The following is a 26901-nucleotide window of genomic DNA, read 5'->3' as shown; positions in this document are numbered from 1 at the left end:
CCCTGTTCGCATTCAGCGTAAGGGTACTTGCTAAAGGTAGGTAGTGGATTTTTCAAAATGTGATTTAACCAACAATATTTTTTACTTTAGCATTTCCAATAATCATTACGTTATTTTTCTGCAGAGCACTGTAATATTACAAGCCTTCTTTTACACCAAAAGCATTATATCTCACTATATTGTTTATGTTTCCCACCATATCTGCCATAGTGAATTCCATATATGGAAGTGAAACCTAACACGTCATTGGCAGAGTATTAAAATGTTACACTATTGGTCATGCGTGAGAATTTTTTAATTCCCTTCTTTAGTTATAAAAACTGATCTGAGTAAATAAAGGAGTACTTATTGATTACTTTATTATTTATTCTGTATATTTTGGGGCCCAAAATTTATTTTTGTATATCATTTACATAAACATAAGTGTTTAAAAACAACAAAACCTATTTAAATATAATTAGTTTCCTTTTTACACTTCATTATAATATCTAAGTATTGAATTAAGCCTGTGTACAAAACATTACATTAAACAAACTGATGAAGTATAATTATTATAAGTGAATTTTTTCAACCACAAAGAGTTTTTATCTATGCAGGCTTGACCAGAATAAGTAAAAAATTCTGGACAAATGGGTGTGTAACATGTGGCACAAACTTTTGTAATTTTCTATTTTTTTTTTTTTTGCGAGATAAAATGAACAAATCAAATTTTCAGGAAATACTGTTCCAGCATCAAAACATAAAATTGACCGAATTTGTAGAATGATCACAGTAATAATATTCAAAATGATCTCCTTCGGTTTCACAAATGTGGGTGGACACGTGAAGAGAAAAGTTCTCATATACTACGCACACCGTTAAACAGAGAACTGTCTCAAGGTCAGGAACGTATCATTCATCGCAACCAGTTTGGGCATTGTCACATGAAAGTTGAGAACTCAGCTAGACAAGAGGACAAGACTGCTCTGACTCATCTTCAAAAATAAAACCATATTTTTTAGTGTAAGAGAATTGCTCAAAGTTCGACCAATGACGGGTTGATATTTACAACATCTGTGCAAATGCCCATATGATTATGAAAGTATGATCATGTGTTTAAAAATATTTTGGAATTATTACAATTATAATTTTTATTATTTTCTTTGTATTAATCTTTTTAACACATCTGTCAAGTGTTTATTTATATGTATTTTATATATTTGAGTTTGGCATTTAAAAACTGATTATCTGCATCTATCTCGCTTATTTTTATTAATGTCTAGTCTTTAGAATGTACTGTATGGGCCAGGAATCTTGCGAAATGTGAGCGGGGGTGAAGGGGAAAGAGTGGTTCAAGGCCGGCAGGGGAAGTAGGTGTTGAAGGGGAAGGGAGTGTCATGAGATAGGAAATTATGTCTCCCTTCCTGCGTTACTAACCGTGTGAAGTATATCGGCAGGTAGTGTGCGACGAGTAATGGAGGCGAATGTAAAGCGTAGGAAAAGTAATAAAGTGATTCACAGCAAAGAGAAAGAAATTATTAGTAAAGTAATATCAATTTGTGAGCAAGAAGCTCGTGAAAAATGCCTTTTGATTCCTATTCACAAAGCAACGGAATGTGCTGCAAATTATACAGATGTAAGCAAAGCAACAGTGATGCATATTCAAAAGAAACAAATTGCAATGCCAAATGAACCGCATAAAACACCAGGGAAAAAGAGGTAAGCCATGCATTTTAAACATGTGTAATATGCATTAGTGATATTAAACAAAGGGTATTTATCATTGGTTATGTTAGTTTTACAAAATATATCAGACGTGCATATGTTTTTTTATATTATTATTAAGATTGCTACAGCATAATTTTTTTATGTGCAGGCCACGGAAAAAAAACGCAAGATTGAGATCGACAGCTTCGATAAAAGTGTCACAAGGGACACAATCCAGGAATTGTATGTGGTTAAAAAAGTTTCCTCCACAGTACACAAATTGATTCCTGTATTAAAGGAAAATATAAGTTGGCAGTGGAGCCCTTCGTCGCTCAAGAGATTATTGCGAAGTATGGGCTTCGTCTGAAAACGGTGCGAAGACAGGCGGTGTTTGTTAATCGAACGAGCTGACATAGTGACGTGGCGCTCCAAATACCTCACTCAAATTAGCCAGTGTAGGTCTGAAGGTAAGGAAGTGTTTTACCTTCATTACTAATCTGACATTCTAGAAATGTTGGCAACGCAAAAATGACGTAACGGGAGTAACTAAAGGAAATGCAACCAAGAGGCTAATATTGGTTCATATTGGTTCAAAATGTGGATTTCTCCCAGGGGGATTATTGATATACAAGTCAGGTTCGACAGTCAGAGATTATCACGGGGAAATGAATGCTGCTAATTTTGAAAAATGGCTGTCCGAACGTGTTCAATCAAACTTGCCGCCATCTTTTGCTGTAGTAATGGACAATGCGCCATATCACTCCAAACAAGAGGATAAGCCTCCTTTGAAATACAGTACAAAAAACGAAATGATTAAATGGCTAAAACGCAGAAGTGTAGAGTGTGATGAAAAAATGCTGAAATGTATGTTGATGGAACTAGTAGAAAAACACAAACCAAAAGAGGAAAATATTTCGGGTTGATCAACTTTTAAAAAATGCCGGACATCATGTCATTCGACTCCCACCATACATGTGCGAGTTCAACGCTATTGAATTAGCGTGGGCAAAGATAAAGAGGTGCATTCGGGAATGTAATACCGTGGGAGAGTTCTCTGCGCATGCACTTCAGACGCACACACTGGATGCTGTTAACTCTGTAACAAAGGATGACTGGGTAGGCTACTGCAATCATGTTCAAAAATTAGAAGACCAATACTGGAAGAGGGACTGCATCATAGACATGGCAATGGACCAGTTCTTAATAAATTTACATGACGACAGTGACGATGAAGAATTCCTTTCATCAACAAGTAACAATGTAATGGACAACAGTGATGAAAATAGTGATAATGACAGTGCTACATCGTGTTTGGCTCAGCATTTGTAAGAACTGGTATTTATTCTTTGACTTATAGAGCTCTGGTAATATTTTAATGTTTCCATATCGCCTCGTTTCACATAACTAAGAGGTACAATTGTGCCACTCTTGGCTTACATGAGCTGCAGATCTAACCAACACTGCCTTCACTGTGGTGAGTTTCGAAACTTTAGTCAAATTTTTTTTACAGTCACGTCATGTTAGAATTATAAGTGTCTATTTATGTGTGTTCAGTGTAACAAAATGCCATTAAGTTTTTACAGATAGGTACACAATTAAATGTTGCGCTTTCATTACTGCGCTGAATGTTTTTATAACGCCTAATATATAGCCGGGCCGTGCCTAGTTCCGTGCGCGCCGCCCTGCCGCCACTTCGTTCTGCCGATCCGTGCCGAGCAATATTCGTTGTCGGAACTATGGGATGCAGCTCGCTACTTTCGTGGTCCCTACAGTACCATCCCCAGTCTGGTTGTGTAGAAATTTAAATTTAAAATGTTCTGTTAGTGAATGCAGAAATTTTAACTTGTAACATGTTACATCACATGTTTTTTTTAAATAACTCCAAAACTAGCAAAGCTGGGGCTTTACAGCAACTACAAAAAGTCTGCATTTTGTGTTGTTTTTTTTTTTTTTCATTTTTTTTTGTACAATGCCTTGTAGTAATGAGATTCCAGGAAGTTTAGGTGATATACTTTTTCTAAGCTGGCTGTTTCCGAAGAGACCCTTTTTCGGGAAAGCCTGGTTTTTACAAGTAAAGGTGATTGTAATTTAGATGAAAAGATAGGTTAGATTAGGTTAAATCAACCAAATTTCAAACACTGTAAAATTATTCAAATATTTTAATTCTCACAATAGCAAGTTCTTCATCCCCAATATCTATTTTTTTAAACATTACTAATAAAAACTTAAAAAACAATTTTCTGAATTTTTTAAAAGCTCCTTTTCAACATAAAATACTGTGAAGTTGTTCGAATGATTGGTTAGGAATTACCAATAAAAATGCAGCTAACTGAGGCTAACCAACTCTTCTCTATTTTATAATATTTTTTATGTAGCTATGCAAACCGTTCACACATTTTTAATGTATATCTAATGTATTGTTACGATTTTCCTGCGGGTTTGTAAAGGATAGCCCAATTAAAGATTTTTATCACACACAGTTTTATTTATTACCACTACTTGTCACTTACAAATAATCTTCTAAATTGGCAAATAATTAATTTCACTTAAAGAAATATCAATTCCCCAGTCACTCGTTCCGCACACCTCGCTGGGCCGCACCTCTGGCGCAACTCTCGCCGCAGCACCCCTCGTGGGTCTCCGCCGCCGCCGCCGCACCCTTCGCCGAGATCCCACTCGACGCTTCGCTCGGAACTTCACTTGGGACTCCGCCGCGGGAAAACTCCCAACTCCACTGAACTCACTCACTCCCTGCCCTGGAACCTTTGTCCAAGGACTTCGCCACTCTGCCGCACCCGCGGCACTATCGCCCCGGAAGCTCCGCAGCGCGAAGGCTCCCGACTGAACTCTCACTGCTCACTGACTCGAAGGTCGGCCCCACCTCTTTATATAGCCCCTGGGCCCCTTCGCCGTCGAAATGCCCAGAAACGCATTGTGAGTCCTGTCGAAGGACGCGGTGGCTGCTCAAAGAACGCTGATAAACGCAACAAGCATTGGGTTCCCACAAAACGCGCCGATAAACATGTCTGAGTCCTTTTATGCCACAGTGCGGCCTCTTTTAAGTAACTCGATCTGAGGCAGGTGCGCGCTGCGAAGGTCAGGATGTCGCGAGATAGTATGACACGAGATACCAGGGAGAGGATGCGGGTGGAAGGGGGCGCAGACAGGCCGAACGAGCGCGGCGATGCCAAGCACTGCAGCCAAGCGCGATCGTAACAGTATGTAAAGGTAAAATTCTTACCTTGCTGCTTCTTTTCTGTAAACAAAACAATAAAATTTTTAAAATATTACAGTTATTCCTTGATTTACCCTGAAAATACATTGGTACATTCTCACTGGTTTCTTAGATGCTATATCATATAGGTTATGTGCCACCAACTTGTAGTTTTGGCACAAGTAAATATTGAATTTTTTTTCAACTTAAATAATGTCTCCAATCTTTCCTCTGCTGCAAGAACTCAATCTTGTTCCTCCTCCTGTACTCTCCCTTCCAACCTTTGTCAGACTCGTCTCCCCTAATTTTCCCAGCCTCTACCATTCAATGACCCAGCAGGGCGATCCCATTATTCCTGCCTTGGCGCATGAAAGTCTCCTGTAATTCGTTCCTGATTCGTGACGAGAACTGCTATGAGTTGCAAACTCTCAGGACCGACCAATTCCTAGACCTCGCCTGACGCGAGCACTCCTTGGCATGATCGCGAATCATCTTCGCCAAAGTATAGTTCCGCCTCTGGGTCTTGTAGACCAACGTTCCCACTGTCAACAGCTGCACCACACCCCCACCCCTCCCAGTTTTCCTGAGAACGCTGCCCCGGGTCTTTGACCGGCCGCTAACCCCGGCAGGCTCAGCCTCTTTCCAAGGCCACAACATTAGTACATGAAGTACATACTTATGCCCCTTCTAGCGGTAGTTTTACGAATCCCTTCCCCTGGGAGTTTAAATGCCTGCGGAACGCCTGCCCTCTGGCATCTCCCGCAGGAACCAGTTCACATAGTTACTCCTCAGGCCACCAGAGCGTTGGCTCAGTCCTCTCCATAAGCCCAATGCTGCTACCAGCTGACCCGCGCGAGTCGATCTCTACTCAGTTCAGCCACACCTCAGTAGGTTGCGCTGACATCGGGCAGTACCACCAACTTCAAGATATCAAAGTCTGCCTTCCTAGACAAGCACCTCGGTAATGTTCGGAACCTTTCGGTTCAAAAGCTGAAGACTCCCCCCCTCTTTTTTCTTCCGTTAACATCGCTTTTAATTACGAGTCTCGGCCGCCCCAAGCTCACTGCGCGCCGTGATTCAGGACAGACTGCATAGAACCAGACATCATCGGAACGCCTCGCCGTGTTGTTCTCTTAAGATGTGATCATATTAGACAAGGGATATTTCCCAACATAGTAGTGTTTAGGCGTTAGTCAGTCCACGTAAATCTAGCTAAAGTAGTCAAGTGTAAGTCATCGTAGATATTTTTTTTTTTTGGAGAATCATGGATCATCCACATCGCACTCACCTGGTCAACCATCGGGCAGACCCTGAAAGACATCACCCTGTTTGGTGATTTTTTAACACCACCCCTTCCCCACCTGTCATCGTAACTAGAAGGCATTTTCTGCCTGTTCCTTCTACTGTTTGTGATTCAGTCCTAAACATGTGTGTTTGGCTCTGTTCACAGACAGGGTTCTCGTGCCAGAGTACTCATGCCAGGCACCGAACACCGGACCTGGGTACCTAGGCCAAGGACCAAATCCGCCTACACGGGGCGGATGGCCCAGGGCCTCTTGACGTCTCGTCACCTGTCCCACTTCATCCAACAATCTCCGAAACGCCAGCCTTGCAATTTTTTTTGTAAAACCTTTTTCAGACTAGCATCCAGCTACGACGCCTTTTTGATCTGAAATCCAGAACCTCACTAAGATAATTTAACAACTTATTTGTCACAAACTTTTTAAGTAAAAATGGTTAAGCTATGTATGTTAATGACCTAATAAGGGCCGGCCCATTCTTGTACCCATTCTTTTATTAATGTAATCTCAATTCCATGTTGTATATGCTTTCTGTTAATTAACTCAACTGATGTAACAAAAACATTATGACAAATAACCAAAAGTAAAATAAAAACAAAGAAACTAACGCCTGGAAAAAATCATTGTTTTACCTTCTGGAACTTAATGATCCACTCGTTCCCCTCAGTCATCATGTCTATTGACGAGGCGGGACAGTTACATTACACTACCTGTAAGTTGACGTTACCGCCCAATTTTTTTATGCTTTAATTGCATTTCCAATCTTTTTATTATGCATTTACAAAGTGTTTAGTCAGGATTTGGATTTTCTGATACAGTGGAAGGTTTAATAAAAATTTTAAAAATCATTGTTCCCACTGCGCATCCAAACCCAAGCAACAACCCATGACAGGAATGTTCATTATAAGTAGTATAGAAGCGCTGGGTGCAGACTTACGATGTGCGATAGCATGTAATATTATCTATTTTCATTATTATTATGTATAAAATACCTCTGTTGAGAAAGTATTCCAAAACATACACACACAGACCCACTCAGGAAACCTAACATGTTTTTTTTCCTCCTAAATTATTTCTCTTAGTTTACCTACAATGAACACATCAAGGATTTGAATTTCAAATTCCATTCACAGGATACTTAGAAGTTTAATGCTCATTGGGGTAAAATTGTTGCGAGACAGCTTTTCCGTGAATAAAATAATAAACTTCCAAACATACTTTTTTTCAAACACTAAAGACATTCCTCTTATTACCTTAAAAACAGTGTTTTAAAATTCAGACTGGTTTCTAAGAAATCATAGTTTATAGGTTACAGTACAATACCAGTGCACCCACACAGCTGCCGCAATTTTTACTTCCCTGTGTGGGTTTGGGTATGTTCTGGAAACTTTAGTCAAATATTGAGAATGTTCGGTTAGACTAGTTACATTAAAAATACTTTATAACATTGTGTATGGTTTGTTAGGTTAGTTACAGCCATAATAAAAAATACTGCAAAATATTTTTAATGGTTGTTAAGAATGACCAATTTATGATGCAGCTATCCTGACCTAACACACCATTCACACAATTTCACAGTATTTTTAATGTAGCTAACTTAACCTAATAAACCATCCATACTTTTTTAAAGGATTTTAAATGTATCTGGACTATTCGCCAATTTATCAGTCACTTTAAGTCTATAAAAAATTATTTGGAAACCTTTCTAGCACGTTTTTATTCCTTAAAGGCACGTCCACTCCAAATGTGCTGCACTGTGCCGAACCGTTCAAATGTACACTGCACGGCGCAGTGCGTGTGGTGTGGACGGTGAACTACGCAGAGCTGTGCAACGAACATGAGCCAGTCCCTGTTGATACTTCAAAGGAAATTGTTTGTTTGTGTGCACGTGGTGTGCATGGCATTTGAAACAACTTGCTACATGTAGTGGAATCATGAAAGAATAGAATGGGTTATTGAGTTGTATAAAACTAGATGCAAATTGTGGGTTCCACTTAATAATGATTATCATATAAATGAAAAAAAAAAAAAAAAAAACATGTGAAGAAATATACCTACAGGACAAAGGATGAACAGTAATAACTCACACAATTTTTTTTTTACTTATTACTTGCGCAACAATATCAAAACAACAAATAAAACATTAAAATTTGAAACGTTAAAAACTCACATAAGTTAGAGGCGGGTAAACAATGGTGAACGCCGCAAGGAAAAAAAAAAATTTCATACTCGTAAACAAGAAAAAACAATGGTTACCGCCGCATGAATGCACAGGTATTGTGATGAAAATTAAAAAATTCATTATCTCCTAAAGTATTTGGAATTTCTTATCTCCGCCGAGTTTAATGAAAAGAGGAAGTTAAAGAGCATAGAATAAAAGTATTTTTGGAATTTTTAAAATTTTTTTAAACATATATCGCCCAACTATGCAAATTAAAAAATTCAATATCTCCTAAAGTATTTGGAATTTCTTATCTCCGTTGGATTTAATGAAAAGAGGAAGTGAAAGAGCTTATAATAAAAGTATTTTCGGATTTTTTACATTTTATTTCGCAAATACCGCTACTCTACATACCTATTTACCTTTATTATAAAAACGGGAAAATTAAACAAAGAACTTTCAATAAATTTCATTCTCATGGTATTCATGACATCGAATTAAAGAACTACAGAAATCTGCAACAAAAAAGCATAGGTTGAGGTAGCATTTTTTTCTCTTATACACTATTTTTAGTGCATTATGTACTGCATTTTATGGAAGTATTTGGTTTGGAACAATTTTCCGACAGCCAAATCAGAAATCGTCGTGTTAATGTTGTCGTATTGTGGCCCTACGCTATTAAATCTGTAGTGATAGAAAGCTGTACGACAGTATGCCAGGTTTGTTGTGGCATCGTGACTCCAGCTTAATGGTAATGTAAGCTGTAAACGGTTATTTCTCAAAAACCTGTGGGAATTATAATGGCTGTTTTTAAGGTAAATACTGGACCATAATAAAGAACCATTGAAATTAATTCATATTATTTTTAATGTCCGCTTAGTTTGAAAGTATTTATAATGTAACTGACCTGACCTAATCGACCATTTTCATTAATTAGGCATTCACAAACACATGGCAATAAAAAAAATTGCGACGGTCGATTGATTACACAGGTCTTGTATAGCAAAATAAGAACTGCGATATATCCTAAAGTATTTGGAATTTCTTATCTCCGCCGCTTTTAATGAAAAGAGGAAGTTGAAGAGCATCTAATAAAGGTATTTTCGGATTTTTAACATTTTTTTTCGCAAATACCGCTCAACTACATATGATGAAATTTAAAAATTCTCTATCTCCTAAAGTATTTGGAATTTCTTACCTCCGCCGATTTTAATGAAAAGAGGAAGTTAAAGAGCATAGAATAAGAGTATTTTCGGATTTTTAACATTTTTTTTCGCAAATACCGCCCAACTACATATTTACCCTGGACCGTCTCAACTGTACGAAAAAAGTATTTTCCGGAATTTTATTATTAATTTCCGGAAAAGCCGCGACGTAAAAATTTATTTTTACGGAACAGTGGCTCTACTTCAGAATTACCTCCTTAGGAATTTAACTTTACCGAAACATTTATTTTAATGTCAATACGTTACGGCCGGGGCCCTAAGTTGTTCTCCATTTACATTGAATATTGAAGAATATTTGTTACAACTACTGACATTTCATTGTCTAGTCTGCACACCATCTGTAACACAACAGCTATTCAATCGTATGTCTAATATTATAGTATTTTCATAAAACTAAAAGAAATTTTAGTTTTAACAATATGCAAACCTTTAACAATATCCTGTTAATGGAAAGCTGGTGTGAAGTATATAATGAATCTGATCCTAATAAAGCATGGAATATTTTTAGTAATATATTTATGTTATTTTTTAACAATGTTTATCCTAATCAAGTAATTAGATCTATTCCTGGGAAGGAATCCACTTGGATGACTAAAGGTTTAGGTGTCTCTCTTAATAAATTAATCTCCTTAAAAAATAAGATAAATAATAAACACAACACAAATGATATTTTTATATACAAGAAATATAAAAATATATATGAAAATCTTGTATCTGCTGCTAAGAAATTGAATAATGACAAATTTTTAAAGAAATCTAATAACAAATCCAAAGATATGTGGAAACTAATAAATAATGAGATAAAAAATAAAATCATCTTAAAAGATATCTCCCTAAACCATAATCATACTGTTATTATTATTACTAATAAACATATGATTGCTCAGCATTTTAATAACTATTTTATTTCAGTTGCATTAAAGCTTGCATCATCCTTACAATTACCTGTTCAAAATTCTGGCCAAGTTTTTGTTTCTAAAACATATTGTCAAGATTTTTCATTTGCTTATGTTAGGTAATGAAAAAGATATATCAGATATTATCATGAAATTAAAGAATAAAAAATCAGCTGGATTGGATGATGTTCCCATTAAAGTTATAAAATATTGTGCTGATAGCATTAAAGGCCCACTTAGTCATATTTTCAATAAATGTCTGTCTAAAGGCATCTTTCCAGATAGATTAAAATCCTCAAAAGTTATTCCTATACACAAAAAGGGGAGTGAAATGGAAGTTAGTAACTATATACCAATTTCAATCCTACCTGTATTCTCCAAAATATTGGAGAAAATAATTTACAATCAGCTATTTGCCTATCTCAATAAGAATAATCTTATCTCTGGAAACCAATTTGGCTTTCTACCAAAAAAATCAACTGAGCTTGCTTTATATCATCTTATAAATGAAGTCATGCAAGGGATAGAAGATAGATATTTTGTTGCTGGAATATTTGCTGATTTATCTAAAGCTTTCGATTGTATGGACCATGATATACTGATTCATAAAATGAAAAATTACGGTATTACAAAAACATTATTGGAAATGTTTAACTCATATTTGACTAACAGAACTCAGCTTGTTTGTGTTACTCAATATAATGAAAAAATTCATTTTATAGAATATAAATCACATATTTGTAATATAAAAATTGGTGTTCCTCAAGGTTCTGTACTAGGTCCTTTATTATTTTTACTGTACATTAACGACTTCCCAAACTGCCTAACATCTGGCAAACCCACTATGTTTGCAGATGATACTTCCATAATACTGTGTGATAGGAATATAGAGATAATCCATTCTAATGTAAATGTTACTCTACAAGAGATGGATAACTGGTTTAGAATTAATAAATTAACACTTAATATACATAAATCTTCACTGGTTTTTTTCTCGAATAGTACCTACTCCTTAATGAAAAAAGTACCTGTGACTCCAATAAAATTAAAAAATGACATTTTTCCTATAAATGATAATATTAAATTACTTGGATTAGCAATAGACAATAATTTGTCTTGGAAAACACATATCACAAATTTATGTAGCAGACTTAGCTCATTATGTTATGCTTTTAATGCTCTTAGGAATACATGTACTCATGATACAGTAATAACAGTGTATTTTGCTAATGTTAATTCTATTATCAGCTTTGGGGTTATATTTTGGGGGGGAATCTAGCTATTGGAAAAACATATTCATTTTGCAAAAAAAAAATTATACGGATAATTCAAAACGTTAAATCTTCAATTACATGTAAACCCCATTTTGAATACCTAAAAATTCTTACTGTGCCAAGTTTATATATATCAAACAAACCGAGGATAAGTTAGATTCGAATCTCAGATTCGAATCTAAAAAATTCTCGGAAGGCACAATAATTATCGTGCACGGCATAAAAATACATAAATGTGTTTGTGCAACAACGGCGTAAGTAAATTCCTTTAAAAAATGCCTGTTTAAAGAGGAAAGAAAATATATCAACATGTTTATTCGACTACATTCACCTTAAAGAACACCTTGCTGTGTTTAATACGACGTATCAGATTCGGATTTATATATGTTTTTGTTGAATTTACCTGCCTCTGAACTTAGCATTTTACAACCATCATGGGACGAAAATGCCAAGTTTGAAGGCCTATAACACAGGACTCGAATTTGGTACAGCATAGCGACTACATTCACCTTAAAGAACACCTTGCTGTGTTTAATACGAAGTATCAGATTCGGATTTATATATGTTTTTGTTGAATTTACCTGCCTCTGAACTTAGCATTTTACAACCATCATGGGACGAAAATGCCAAGTTTGAAGGCCTATAACACAGGATTTGAATTTGGTACAGCATAGCGACTACATTCACCTTAAAGAACACCTTGCTGTGTTTAATACGACGTATCAGATTCGGATTTATATATGTTTGCGTTGAATGTACGTGTCTCTGAACTTAGCATTTTACAACCATCATGGGACGAAAATGCCATGTTTGAAGGCCTATAACAAAGAACTCGAATTTGGTACAATATAGCGACTACATTCACCTTAAAGAACACCTTGCTGTGTTTAATACGACGTATCAGATTCGGATTTATATATGTTTTTGTTGAATTTACCTGCCTCTAAACTTAGCATTTTACAACCATCATGGGACGAAAATGCCAAGTTTGAAGGCCTATAACAAAGAACTCGAATTTTGTACAGCATAGCAACTACATTCACCTTAAAGAACACCTTGCTGTCTTTAATACGACGTATCAGATTCGGATTTATATATGTTTGTGTTGAATTTACCGGCCTCTAAGAGTAGTATTTTACAACCCAGATCAGTCGAAAATGTCAAGTTTGAGGAGCTATAACAAAGAACTCGAATTTGGTACAATATAGCGACTACATTCACCTTAAAGAACACCTTGCTGTGTTTAATACGACGTATCAGATTCGGATTTATATATGTTTGCGTTAAATTTACCGGCCTCTGAACTTAGCATTTTACAACCATCATGGGACGAAAATGCCAAGTTTGAAGGCCTATAACACAGGACTCGAATTTGGTACAGCATAGCGACTACATTCACCTTAAAGAACACCTTGCTGTGTTTAATACGACGTATCAGATTCGGATTTATATATGTTTGCGTTGAATGTACGTGTCTCTGAACTTAGCATTTTACAACCATCATGGGACGAAAATGCCAAGTTTGAAGGCCTATAACAAAGAACTCGAATTTGGTACAATATAGCGACTACATTCACCTTAAAGAACACCTTGCTGTGTTTAATACGACGTATCAGATTCGTATTTATATATGTTTGTGTTGAATTTAACTGCCTCTGAACTTAGCATTTTATAACCATCATGGGACGAAAATGCCAAGTTTGAAGGCCTATAACACAGGACTCGAATTTGGTACAGCATAACGACTACATTCACCTTAAAGAACACCTTGCTGTGTTTAATACGACGTATCAGATTCGGATTTATATATGTTTGTGTTGAATTTACCGGCCTCTAAGAGTAGTATTTTACAACCCAGATCAGTCTAAAATGTCACGTTTGAGGGGCTATAACAAAGAACTCGAATTTGGTACAATATAGCGACTACATTCACCTTAAAGAACACCTTGCTGTGTTTAATATGACGTATCAGATTCGGATTTATATATGTTTGTGTTGAATTTACCTGCCTCTGAACTTAGCATTTTACAACCATCATGGGACGAAAATGCCAAGTTTGAAGGGCTCTAATAGAGAACTAGAATTTGGTAAAGCATAGCGACTACATTCACCTTAAAGAACACCTTGCTGTGTTTAATACGACGTATCAGATTCGGATTTATATATGTTTGTGTTGAATTTACCTGCCTCTGAACTTAGCATTTTACAACCATCATGGGACGAAAATGCCAAGTTTGAAGGCCTATAACACAGGATTTGAATTTGGTACAGCATAGCGACTACATTCACCTTAAAGAACACCTTGCTGTGTTTAATACGACGTATCAGATTCGGATTTATATATGTTTGCGTTGAATGTACGTGTCTCTGAACTTAGCATTTTACAACCATCATGGGACGAAAATGCCATGTTTGAAGGCCTATAACAAAGAACTCGAATTTGGTACAATATAGCGACTACATTCACCTTAAAGAACACCTTGCTGTGTTTAATACGACGTATCAGATTCGGATTTATATATGTTTTTGTTGAATTTACCTGCCTCTAAACTTAGCATTTTACAACCATCATGGGACGAAAATGCCAAGTTTGAAGGCCTATAACAAAGAACTCGAATTTGGTACAGCATAGCGACTACATTACCCTTAAAGAACAACTTTCTGTGTTTGATACGAAGTATCAGATTCGGATTTATATATGTTTTTGTTGAATTTACCTGCCTCTAAACTTAGCATTTTACAACCATCATGGGACGAAAATGCCAAGTTTGAAGGCCTATAACAAAGAACTCGAATTTTGTACAGCATAGCGACTACATTCACCTTAAAGAACACCTTGTTGTCTTTAATACGACGTATCAGATTCGGATTTATATATGTTTGTGTTGAATTTACCGGCCTCTAAGAGTAGTATTTTACAACCCAGATCAGTCGAAAATGTCAAGTTTGAGGAGCTATAACAAAGAACTCGAATTTGGTACAATATAGCGACTACATTCACCTTAAAGAACACCTTGCTGTGTTTAATACGACGTATCAGATTCGGATTTATATATGTTTGCGTTGAATGTACGTGTCTCTGAACTTAGCATTTTACAACCATCATGGGACGAAAATGCCAAGTTTGAAGGCCTATAACAAAGAACTCGAATTTGGTACAATATAGCGACTACATTCACCTTAAAGAACACCTTTCTGTGTTTAATACGACGTATCAGATTCGGATTTATATATGTTTGTGTTGAATTTACCTGCCTCTGAACTTAGCATTTTACAACCATCATGGGACGAAAATGCCAAGTTTGAAGGCCTATAACAAAGAACTCGAATTTGGTACAGCATAGCGACTACATTACCCTTAAAGAACACCTTGATGTGTTTAATACGACGTATCAGATTCGGATTTATATATGTTTGCGTTGAATTTACCTGCCTCTGAACTTAGCATTTTACAACCATCTTGGGACGAAAATGCCAAGTTTGAAGGCCTATAACAAAGAACTCGAATTTGGTACAGCATAGCGACTACATTACCCTTAAAGAACAACTTGCTGTGTTTAATACGACGTATCAGATTCGGATTTATATATGTTTGCGTTGAATTTACCTGCCTCTGAACTTAGCATTTTACAACCATCATGGGACGAAAATGCCAAGTTTGAAGGCCTATAACAGAGAACTCGAATTTGGTACAATATAGCGACTACATTCACCATAAAGAACACCTTGCTGTGTTTAATACGACGTATCATATTCGGATTTATATATGTTTGTGTTGAATGTACCGGCCTCTAAGAGTAGTATTTTACAACCCAGATCAGTCGAAAATTTCAAGTTTGAGGTGCTATAACAAAGAACTCGAATTTGGTACAATATAGCGACTACATTCACCTTAAAGAACACCTTGCTGTGTTTAATACGACGTATCAGATTCGTATTTATATATGTTTGTGTTAATTTACCTGCCTCTGAACTTAGCATTTTACAACCATCATGGGACGAAAATGCCAAGTTTGAAGGCCTATAACAAAAAAACTCGAATTTGGTACAGCATAGCGACTACATTCACCTTAAAGAACACCTTGCTGTGTTTAATACGACGTATCAGATTCGGATTTATATATGTTTTTGTTGAATTTACCTGCCTCTGAACTTAGCATTTTACAACCATCATGGGACGAAAATGCCAAGTTTGAAGGCCTATAACAAAGAACTCAAATTTGGAGCGACTACATTACCCTTAAAGAACACCTTGCTGTGTTTAATACGACGTATCAGATTCGGATTTATATATGTTTGTGTTGAATTTACCGGCCTCTATGAGTAGTATTTTACAACCCAGATCAGTCGAAAATGTCAAGTTTGAGGAGCTATAACAAAGAACTCGAATTTGGTACAGCATAGCGACTACATTACCCTTAAAGAAAAACTTTCTGTGTTTAATACGACGTATTAGATTCGGATTTATATATGTTTGTGTTGAATTTACCGGCCTCTAAGAGTAGTATTTTACAACCCAGATCAGTCGAAAATGTCAAGTTTGAGGAGCTATAACGAAGAACTCGAATTTGGTACAATATAGCGACTACATTCACCTTAAAGAACACCTTGCTGTGTTTAATACGACGTATCAGATTCGGATTTATATATGTTTTTGTTGAATTTACCTGCCTCTGAACTTAGCATTTTGCAACCATCATGGGACGAAAATGCCAAGTTTGAAGGCCTATAACAAAGAACTCGAATTTGGTACAGCATAGCGACTACATTACCCTTAAAGAACACCTTGATGTGTTTAATACGACGTATCAGATTCGGATTTATATATGTTTTTGTTGAATTTACCTGCCTCTGAACTTAGCATTTTACAACCATCATGGGACGAAAATGCCAAGTTTGAAGGCCTATAACAAAGAACTCGAATTTGGAGCGACTACATTCACCTTAAAGAACACCTTGCTGTGTTTAATACGACGTATCAGATTTGTATTTATATATGTTTGTGTTGAATTTACCGGCCTCTGAACTTAGCATTTTACAACCATCATCGGACGAAAATGCCAAGTTTGAAGGCCTATAACACAGGACTCGAATTTGGTACAGTATAGCGACTACATTCACCTTAAAGAACACCTTGATGTGTTTAATACGACGTATCAGATTAGTAGATGTATATAGTTCGTATGAGGGCGGGGAAAGGGGGGAGTGGGATCCGGCGGTCCACGGCAGCCACCTTAAGGCTTCGCTTCATCAGCAATGTTCGATTACGGCACTTCCGTCTGCCATGCACGCACGAAAAAGTGTCCCGTTACGTTCATCAGCCATGTACGCACGGATAAATGTCCCGTTACAGTAGATGGAAATAGCCGATTCAAGGACAGGCGCAGGATCCAGGAGCCGACATTGACTTTGACCTTGAACATTGACCTTGAACCTTGACCTTGACCTTTAACTATGACCTTGAACATTGACCTTGATCTTTAACTATGACCTTGAACATTGACTTTGACCTTGGACTTAGACCTTGACCCATGAACTTTAACTATGACCTTGAACCTTGACCTTTGACCTTGACCTTGAAATTTGGCCCTGACATTGAAATTAGACCCTGACCTTTAGCCTTGCGACCCTCGATGTTGCCAACCTGATGACATAATCTAATCCGTATGCTAATCCATATGCTAATCTATGCTAACCTATCCTAACCCATGCCAATCTATGCTAAATCATGCCAATCCATGTCAATCTATGCCAATCCGTTTGCCAATCTATGCTAATTCGTATACCAATCTATGCTAATCTGTTTGCCAATCTATGCTAATCCATATGCTAATCTATGCTAATCCATATGTTAATCCATGCTAATCCATCCGCCATTTTGTATTTCTAGAAATTTCCACCAACTTTGAATCGTGACGTCACCGTTGCACTTTTCGTCACGGCCGCCATCTTGGATTCGAATTTTTTTTCGAACTTCAACTTTTCGAAATTTGATGTATACATCAGCCGCCATCTTTTGCCTTCCTTAATGCTTACCTAAGGCGCCACATTTGAAATTAAAATTATTATACAGCAGCCATCTTTAATTCCAGCACAGATTACCAGATGGCGCTAAATTCAAAAATAAGTTGCCAGAGGCGCCACCATCTTGGTTCTCAAGTTGGCTGTTAGATGTCGCTAGTATCGCGCGCCAAATTCAAAAATTAGTTGTCAGAGGCGCCGCCATCTTGGTTCTCATGTTGGCTGGTAGACGACGCCACCGTCGCCATATTTTAGTTCATATAATCGATACCAGATGACTCCACCGTCGCCATCTTTAGTTCCTAGTGCTGCTACCAGAGTGTGCCACCGTCGCCATATTTTAGTTCATATAATCGATACCAGATGTGCTTCCTTTTTGTTGATGGTGCTTCCGAATGTGCTGCCTTTATTGATTGTGCTTCCAAAATGTGCTGCCTTTTTGATGGTGCTTCCAAAATGTGCTTCCTTTTTGTTGATGGTGCTTCCAAATGTGTTGCCTTTATTGATTGTGCTTTCAAAATGTGCTGCCTTTATGTTGATGGTGCTTCCAAAATGTGCTTCCTTTTTGTTGATGGTGCTTCCAAATGTGCTGCCTTTATTGATTGTGCTTCCAAAATGTGCTGCCTTTATTGATTGTGTTTCCAAAATGTGCTTCCTTTTTGTTGATGGTGCTTCCAAATGTTCTGCCTTTATTGATTGTGCTTCCAAAATGTGCTGCCTTTATGTTGATGGTGCTTCTAAACTGTGCTTCCTTTATTGATTGTGCTTCCAAAATGTGCTGCCTTAATGTTGATGGTGCTTCCAAAATGTGCTTCCTTTTTGTTGATGGTGCTTCCAAATGTGCTCTCTTTATTGATTGTGCTTCCAAAATGTGCTGGCTTTATGTTGATGGTGCTTCCAAAATGTGCTTCCTTTTTGTTGATGGTGCTTCCAAATGTGCTCTCTTTATTGATTGTGCTTCCAAAATGTGCTGTCTTTACGTTGATGGTGCTTCCAAAATGTGCTTCCTTTTTGTTGATGGTGTTTCCAAAAGTGCTTCCTTTTTGTTGATGGTGCTTCCAAATGTGCTCTCTTTTTTGATTGTGCTTCCATAATGTGCTGCCTTTTTTGATTGTGCTTCCAAAATGTGCTTCCTTTTTGTTGATGGTGTTTACAAATGTGCCGCTTTTTTTATTGTGCTGCCTTTTCGTTGATGGTCCTTCTATTTTTAATGTTGTTTTGACTCTAGTATTATTGTTGATGGTTCTTGATTTGACTAGCGTATTATTCCATACGGTGCATGTAAGTAGTTGGAAAAGGGGGGTTCAAGCACAGGCGGAGGAGCCAGGAGCCGGCCGCCATCTTGGATGACGTCATCGGCGGCCATCTTGGATGACGTCACCATGACCTTTGACCTTGACCTTGACCTTTGACCTTGCCAATCTATGCTAATCTATGCCAATCTATGCTAATCTATGCCAATCTATGCTAATATATGCCAATCTATGCTAATATATGCCAATCTATGCTAATCTATGCCAATCTATGCTAATCCGTATGCTAATCTATGCTAATCTGTATGCTAATCCATGCCAATCTGTATGCCAATCCATGCTAATCCATCCGCCATTTTGTATTTCTAGAAATTTCCACCAACTTCGAATCGTGACGTCACCGTTGCACTTTGTGTCACGGACGCCATCTTGGATTTGAATTTTTTTTCGAACTTTGAAATTCGATGTAAACATCAACCGCCATCTTGTTTTCGTCTGCTGGTGGCCGCCATCTTGTTTCCGTCTGCTGGAGGCAGCCATCTTGCGACGTCATATAGTTCTGTTGGTCGCCACCAGATAGCAGCAGGGATTATTTTATTTTATCTAAAATATTTTCAGTGCCGAGGCTGGGATTCGATCCATGGGACGTGAAAACGTCCAGGATGTCATGGTTACGAGGCGGACACCTTGACCACTAGACCACGAGACCAATTGGGATATGGTGGAATAAATAATCTATATATGCCACGTACTGACGTCAAGTTTTATGATAAAAGGGGGGAGGGTGTCTTTGCCTTCCCAAATGCATGAAATTCAAATTATTATTATACCATCGCAATCTTTAATTCCAGCACAGACTACCAGATGGCGCCAAATTCAAATATTAGTTAGGGAGTCGGCAGGCAGGTGTCGCATGCCGCCATCTTGGTTCTCAAGTTGGCTGGTAGATGTCGCTAGTATCGCGCGCCAAATTCAAAAATTAGTTGCCAGAGGCGCCACCATCTTGGTTCTCAAGTTGGCTGGTAGATGTCGCTAGTATCGCGCGCCAAATTCAAAAATTAGTTGCCAGAGGCGCCGCCATCTTGGTTCTCAAGTTGGCTGGTAGATGGTGCCACCGTCGTCATATTTTAGTTCATACAATCGATACCAGATGACGCCACAATCGTCATCTTTAGTTCCTAGTGTTGCTACCAGAGTGTGCCACCGTCGCCATCTTTAATTCTTAAAGTTACCGCCGGAGCGCGCCACCGTCGCCATCTTTAATTCTTAAAGTTACTGCCGGATGGCGCCAAGTGTTATGTAGTCAGTCTAGACAAGTCGGGATAAGTTTGGAACCTGTAGCCATATTATTATTAATTAATAATGTATGTTTATTAAATATGATAGAGTATTTATAAAATATTGGTGTTGTGTAGAGTCTCTCTCTCTTCTTCTCGTAGTGGCGAAAGACATCTCGAAGGTAGTGTTAGAATTTATGTATTAAAGCAATCACTCTAGCTGAGGAGACTAATAACTTATAGTTACAATTCAATAATAGCGGCAATTAAAATGTTTTGAAATTAAAGCAAACAACGTAAATGTTAAACACATATTTATTTAAATCTTATTACAAACAGCAAGGGGTAAGAACAATCAATGATTTAAAAGAAGTAAATAACGAGTAATAAAATCACATAATATTCACACACTACACATCATAGTGACAAAGGCAACATTAACTCGAGACCCAATACCTAAATATTAAGCATAACTACAAGTTACATAGAGTATAATAAACTCTGAAATACATATTAAAGAGAAAATTGATATAAATAACATTATACTTTGCTCAATAGTTCCAGAAGTAATGAACGTACAGCTACACGGGCAATCTCAACAGTTCTTTCATCACTAGTGTTTTCTGTGGAACATACTTGAGTGGTGTCTTCACTGATCGGACCTAGATGACTGAGATCTCGGGTTCGACTCTTGCGAGATGTAGGAAGGCGAAGCTGATGCCGGCGTTTAGGCTGGACTGCTACTGATGTAGTAGGTGCTGGCGATGTAGCACCCATCTGGGTACAGGCAGTTGATGTCTGTACTGGCGAAGTCTGGCCACATGCAGATGCTGGTGGTGACCGAATAGCTGGTAGGTTGAATGCATGTGCGAAAACCTCTTCAGGTGTTGCAGGGAGAACTGTATCGTCTCTCATCATATTCACACTACAATGTCCATAGCCCAGGCAGTTGATAACTTCTAGAGGTGTATCTTGAGGTCCTGGGTTTAAAACCTGTTTCACGTGAAACACAGCGTCACATCTCTCCGAAAAATGTTTTAAAACCCCGTCGATAGACTCACTGTAATCAACAGTACCTAGACCGGGCGTTACACTGGAGTATATCATGTTCGGTTGAAAGTTAGACATCTTGGTTAATTACTTCTGCTGTAGGTCCTTACACCACCACAGTTTCAGCTCGACTGCCATCGCACGAGGCGAGGGTCGTATTTAAAAATATATGTATCACTTGGATAAATATGTCTGTTATGCAATTCCATAGAGTAGAGCATTTATTAGAACAGTCCATTGTTAAAATTATTTTCAGTTGTATACTATACTCTATGAGATGTTAATTGCTGATTCACTTACGTTTATAAAGTTAGACGTTAGATTTGCTCCTAGCATGAGATGCGATGTCCGTGCTGGTCTCCCCACAATTGATGGAGGTGACGGTCTCTCTTTGATTGATGTAGGAGGTGATTGACGAGATGCAATTGGCAGTGGTTCGACAGCATCGTTACTAACGATGATTGGTGGTAACATTGGTTCACGAGCAGGTTGAATTGTAGGTACATCTCTAAAAACTTGACGTGATGACTCTATTGGTGAACGATCAAGCTCAGGGGATCGTCCCCACGGCTCTTCACGTGACCACCGTCGCCCACGTTGTCTGCAGTACTCGATTTCAAACCAATTGAGTAGAAATGTTTCCTCATCCTCTGCTTCACTTGGTATGTCCTCTAAGGGTATGGTCCTAATACATTCACACGTATTCCGCCACAAGCTGTTGAAATCATTGTCATGGCGTGAAGACATAATAACAACCGCACGAACCTTCAAATTGCTTCTTAGCTTACAAATTTAACTGAATGGTGTGAAGCGGTAGAGTCTACACAGTAGAAAGCTGCAGGATGTGTACCAATGATGGTTAACGTAGGTGGTGTTGTGAATAAACCCGTCACACTGTTCCTTCCAACTAATAACTGCCTCCGGATCGGTGTTGCGTCGCAACTCGCACCTTACTGAGGAATAGTCTGGTTCCGAGCTTATAGTTTCAGTCGCTGATGTAGCCTTAAGCGCTTCTAATGTTGTAGGGAATGTACTGTCAGGTCTTAGATAATGGACGACACAATCTACCTTGTTGCAGGATGTCTCGATGATGTCCGGAGCCTCCTCGTCACAATCACTGGTCCAGTGATGACCGAAGTTGCAGACCTCTAGTTGGAAGTAGCCATCCTCGGTAACGTAGTGCACACGACGGAATCCAGACGTTACCTCTGCATACTCAACGGACGGATCGAACGGCATTTGCTTGAAATTGTAGCAGCATCACTATACCCACTCGACTATGAGTTGACTGCTGTGTCTAGGGTGTTGATGTCAATTTATACCGTTAGGACCCCCCTCCAGTCCAGTCACATGTACCGTTGCTTCCGTTGTTGTCCCCACCGCCTTGATGACGGCCTCCAACATTCCAACGCGGTGATCAGCCATCCAAGCCCTAAGCATGCTCGCATTGTGTCTTGAGATCGGACCTGGACATCTATTATTATTACACGTGTACAATTTATTTAATTCTTTCAATGATGGACAGTCATATTCTGCTTGTACATCTAATATTAGCACATGATGCTTACAATAGCTAGCCAGCCACCGTTTCTGCTCTATTCCTACAACCAATACAGGTCCGGTCAGATGACTTGCCAATATGTTGGGTATTGAAGCATAAGGAAAGAGTCCGTGTTCCCAATGTAAACCATGAAAATTTCTAGTGAGCCAAGCATTTGTTTTTTGATGCTTCCTGGTGAGATATCGCCATTCAAATGGAGGTTGAAAGTTACGTGTTATTACATTTCCTTCTTCATCTGCAATGCTAAGTTCCTTGATAATAAACCCATACTGACTAGAGAAGCCTTGGAGGTTTACACATTTCGTTATGGCGGTCGAGACGAGACTAAGCCAATATCCTTTCTAGGTCAGTATTTTAACAGTTTTGTCTCTTGGGTTATACGATACAAGTCTATCATGTAGTATAATCGCAAAGGCTTGAGTTAAAGCAGGGATGTTCCTTGAAGTTGTAACTTCAATTTTGCAATCTATTACATTTGAAGCAATCCTTTCATCCTGACGAGATACATCAAACATAAACAGAGTTGCTCTGTCTTTGAAACTTTGAGGAGTCAAAAGCGGTGCACATTGCCGTCCATAGAAACTCGACTGGAAGTTTGCATACATGTTATATGCAAGTAAGTAATATCCATTAGTGAAATTGTTTTCTAAATCAATGTAGGGGTAGCTTTCTGAGTTGAGGTATACTTTGATATTCTTTACGTCACAGTGATCATATCTCGATTTATCAGCATTAATGGTGTTATGTCTAGCGGTTTGAAATGCTACGATTATATACCGTGGCTTCTCTGTGGAAAAACTCGATTTCACATTCCAAGAAATTGTTTGAGCATGTGGTAAACTAGGATATGATTCTATGCTCCACGATCTAAAAGCTAGGTCGATATTTTTTCCCTTCTCCACCAGTCGAAGAAGCCGTGTTCTTTGGGATGGTGAAACAGTGATCTGTGGAACAAGCCATTCGAAGCTATTTAGAGTTAGTGACACTTGTTGTGGTTGGACACTTACATCTACAATGGCATTAGTAAATGTATTTGCCAATACTAACACTAGCTCTTGCTTTGCATTTATGATAATATACTTATAGTCTTCTGCGAATCCGAGCAGATGGTTTAGTGGCACACAAATCTCAAACTGTCCAGCTGCAGTAACAGGAATGCTGTAGTTCTCTTCGAGACTCCACCCGGACATTTCACTAAGTCCATTTTCATCACTTGTGCGTGACAAGTAGTTTTTCACGGTAGATACAGTCCCCACATCTCGACACTCATCAATCTAAACACCATTCAGCTCATATGCTATCCGACTCATCATATGCATTATTCCATTGTCTATAATTTTTGCATTATCCGGTGCTGTACCATCTGCCTTGGTGAAAGTGCCACGTATGCGTAGAATGCTCTTGGAGATTAGAGTGTAGATATCAGCATTTTGTATTGAAATTCTTACCTCAGAGCTTGCTTCATAGGGACCATGTAGGAATGGCCTATAAGAATGGTATTCACTTTTGGTAATGTCATCATCGTATTGTATCGGCTGTTCAATTTCTAAAATACTATCGGCCATTTTGATTAACTTTATACCCCAAATTCTTAAGTAAGCGTACGTTTACACGTGTTAGTCGCTTGAGGTCTCGTGATCCACTGACTCTAGGTTTCGTCACTCCCCTACCTTTATACAGATTAAAGTATTTCACGCCCATATTTCCTCAGATGTAGACGTAAAGTGATTTGTTCGTTTCGAAAGTTAATTAGGTAACCGTCCTGGTCAACAACCCGCACAATCAGTTCCTGTATTCTCTTGACGGTGACTGGAGTATAAATGAGGCTTTTTGGTAGTTCCGTTATTTTATATCCGGGTGGTACAAGTGGAGCAAACTCATGTAGCGTGCTGTTTACCTTTCCGTTGAGAAAACTGTTACCGACGATATTGGTTGTAATACGTATGACGTTCACTGGATGGATATTCACAGCCAGTGTTGATTCATGTACTATTCCTTCCTTGTAGATTCCAGCTTCAAAGCCAAGCATGCTTCGTAGAGTATCGTTAGCACGGAAATCTATTGCTGCATCACTATACATTGCACACTGTAGTGTGTTGGGGTTGCCTCTTAGTGTGAAGATGATGTTAGCTGGTAGCTTTTGTTTCACATACATCTCAATGTCCGCAATTTCATAACTGCCTGTTGGTAGAATCAGCTCGTGGGACTGCTCTTCACCCTTTAAGATATAACGAAAATTATGGTTTGTTTCATGTACATTAGGAATGCTATTATAGCTGTGAAAGTCGACAAGAGCCATTTCCCACTCTCCACCACTAAGTTCCAATGGAGGAAAGTGTGTGGAACATAGTTCCGAACTGTTTCCCGTTAGTATTAACATGATCGACATTTCAGGTTATACGATTACGTCTCTCTATGTGGTGCCACTTTCCCTCGTTTTTGAACTGTGAGCCTAAACTCTCACTTGTGTTTCTTATATACAGAGAGCAGAAACTGTATGCATAAATGACCACAGTTCCATGAGTTTATTCTCTGCTGCCTAGTATAGTTGTAGGTTATATTTGATGGATTCAAATATTGTCTTAGTTCCAGGGGTGGAGGTAAATCTCCAAAACTATCGTAATATGTAACATTCAGACCCTTCTTGCTAAAGGAAACCCAATGACTTCCAGGGCCTTCAGAGGAATCTAAATTAATAATAGCACATTCGTTATGCCATGGTTTTCTTGGTAGGTTGTTCCTCATAAACACATCTCTAAAGTAGGGAATTTTTAATTTTTTTATTGCTATCTTTAAGTCTAAATTGGTAAGAGGTCGTTTCGGTAAGTTTTTTATTATTGTTTCTTGTTTCCCTTCTTCTTGCTTCTTGGTTTCTGCCTTCCTCCTCCTCCCATCACTGGGTAAGGTTGCAAGAAGAGGCCGGACCCGTTTTTTGAAATGTGTGCTAGTGCCTGCATTTTAGCATTATGCTGAGCATTTTGACTTAGCAATTTCACCTGGTTCTTAGCAGTGTTAACAGATTTGGCTATGCCTGCAGCTCCACCAATCAAACTACCTAGCGCAGCCAATGCTGGGAAAATAAAGGGCAACAGTCCACCCTTCTTTATGGGTGCTTTCCTATTCTGTTTTTTCTTCATAGGTTTGTGTCATGCCCGATCCAAGTTTACGTTTAACAAGCATGATTTTATTTACACCCCAAGCCGCAACTTTCTCCCCGAATTTCGTCCCTGAATTCTTTGCAATTTGCGCAGCTGTGTCTGCTAATATACCATCTGCTATGTGCCTGTCACTTAGATTATTGCTTTGCGAATAGCTAATATCATGCTGCTTGCATGCTTTGTCTAGAGAATTTATGCCTGAGTCACCACGTGCTAGTCGTTTCGATAATTTCGTCCCTGGACCACAGTATTGATATCCTGGCAGGTGTAGTTCAATTGGTAGCTTGTTAATAACAGAATTTATTAACCCTCCACCTTTCTGTACCTTCCTTCTTGCTCGAGTCATAACAACGAACTGATAGTATTCTTTATAAGTATGCCTGTTTTATAGGTTTACACTCAGTGTCATGGAGCTCGTAGCACAGAGCGAGTCGTTACCAGTATGCATCACTAATGATGATGAAGTAGATGCTTGTGATTCGCGACATGGGTCTTTATTACCCTCAACTGTTCGATGCATAATCGCAGGCCCATCCAACTGCGGAAAAACGTGTGTACTACTGAGTTTACTAGAGGAACCAAATGGTCTTCGGTTCGAAAACGTGTACCTATACTCTAAATCACTACAACAGCCAAAGTACTTGCGCTTAGCCAATGTTCTACGCTCGGTGGAAGGAGTGGAGTATTTTCCATTTAACGATAATACCAATGTGGTGCCCTCTGACGAAGCGAAGCCTAATTCGGTGATTATTTTCGACGATGTTGCATGCGAGAAGCAAGGCATAATTAAAGAGTACTTTTCCATGGGCAGACATGCCAAGGT

The 26901-nt window shown here is 38.4% G+C and overlaps 1 protein-coding gene across 2 annotated transcripts in view; it reads right to left on the bottom strand.

Moving 5' to 3' along the window:
- The window catches only part of LOC134527388 (uncharacterized), a 78194-nt gene that overhangs the window by 34236 nt on the left and 17057 nt on the right, over nucleotides 1–26901 (bottom strand). Inside the window, exon 2 of one of the 2 annotated variants that reach the window (XM_063360039.1) lies at nucleotides 4928–4942. The exons of the other annotated variant lie outside the window; for it this stretch is intronic. The gene's annotated coding sequence lies outside the window, so the exon portion shown is untranslated. The remainder of the gene's footprint in view (nucleotides 1–4927; nucleotides 4943–26901) is intronic. 2 annotated transcript variants of the gene reach the window in all.

Source organism: Bacillus rossius, chromosome 1 (genome assembly GCF_032445375.1).
Source record: "Bacillus rossius redtenbacheri isolate Brsri chromosome 1, Brsri_v3, whole genome shotgun sequence".
NCBI lineage: Eukaryota > Metazoa > Arthropoda > Insecta > Phasmatodea > Bacillidae > Bacillus > Bacillus rossius.
This window is presented reverse-complemented; position numbering and strand designations above follow the sequence as displayed.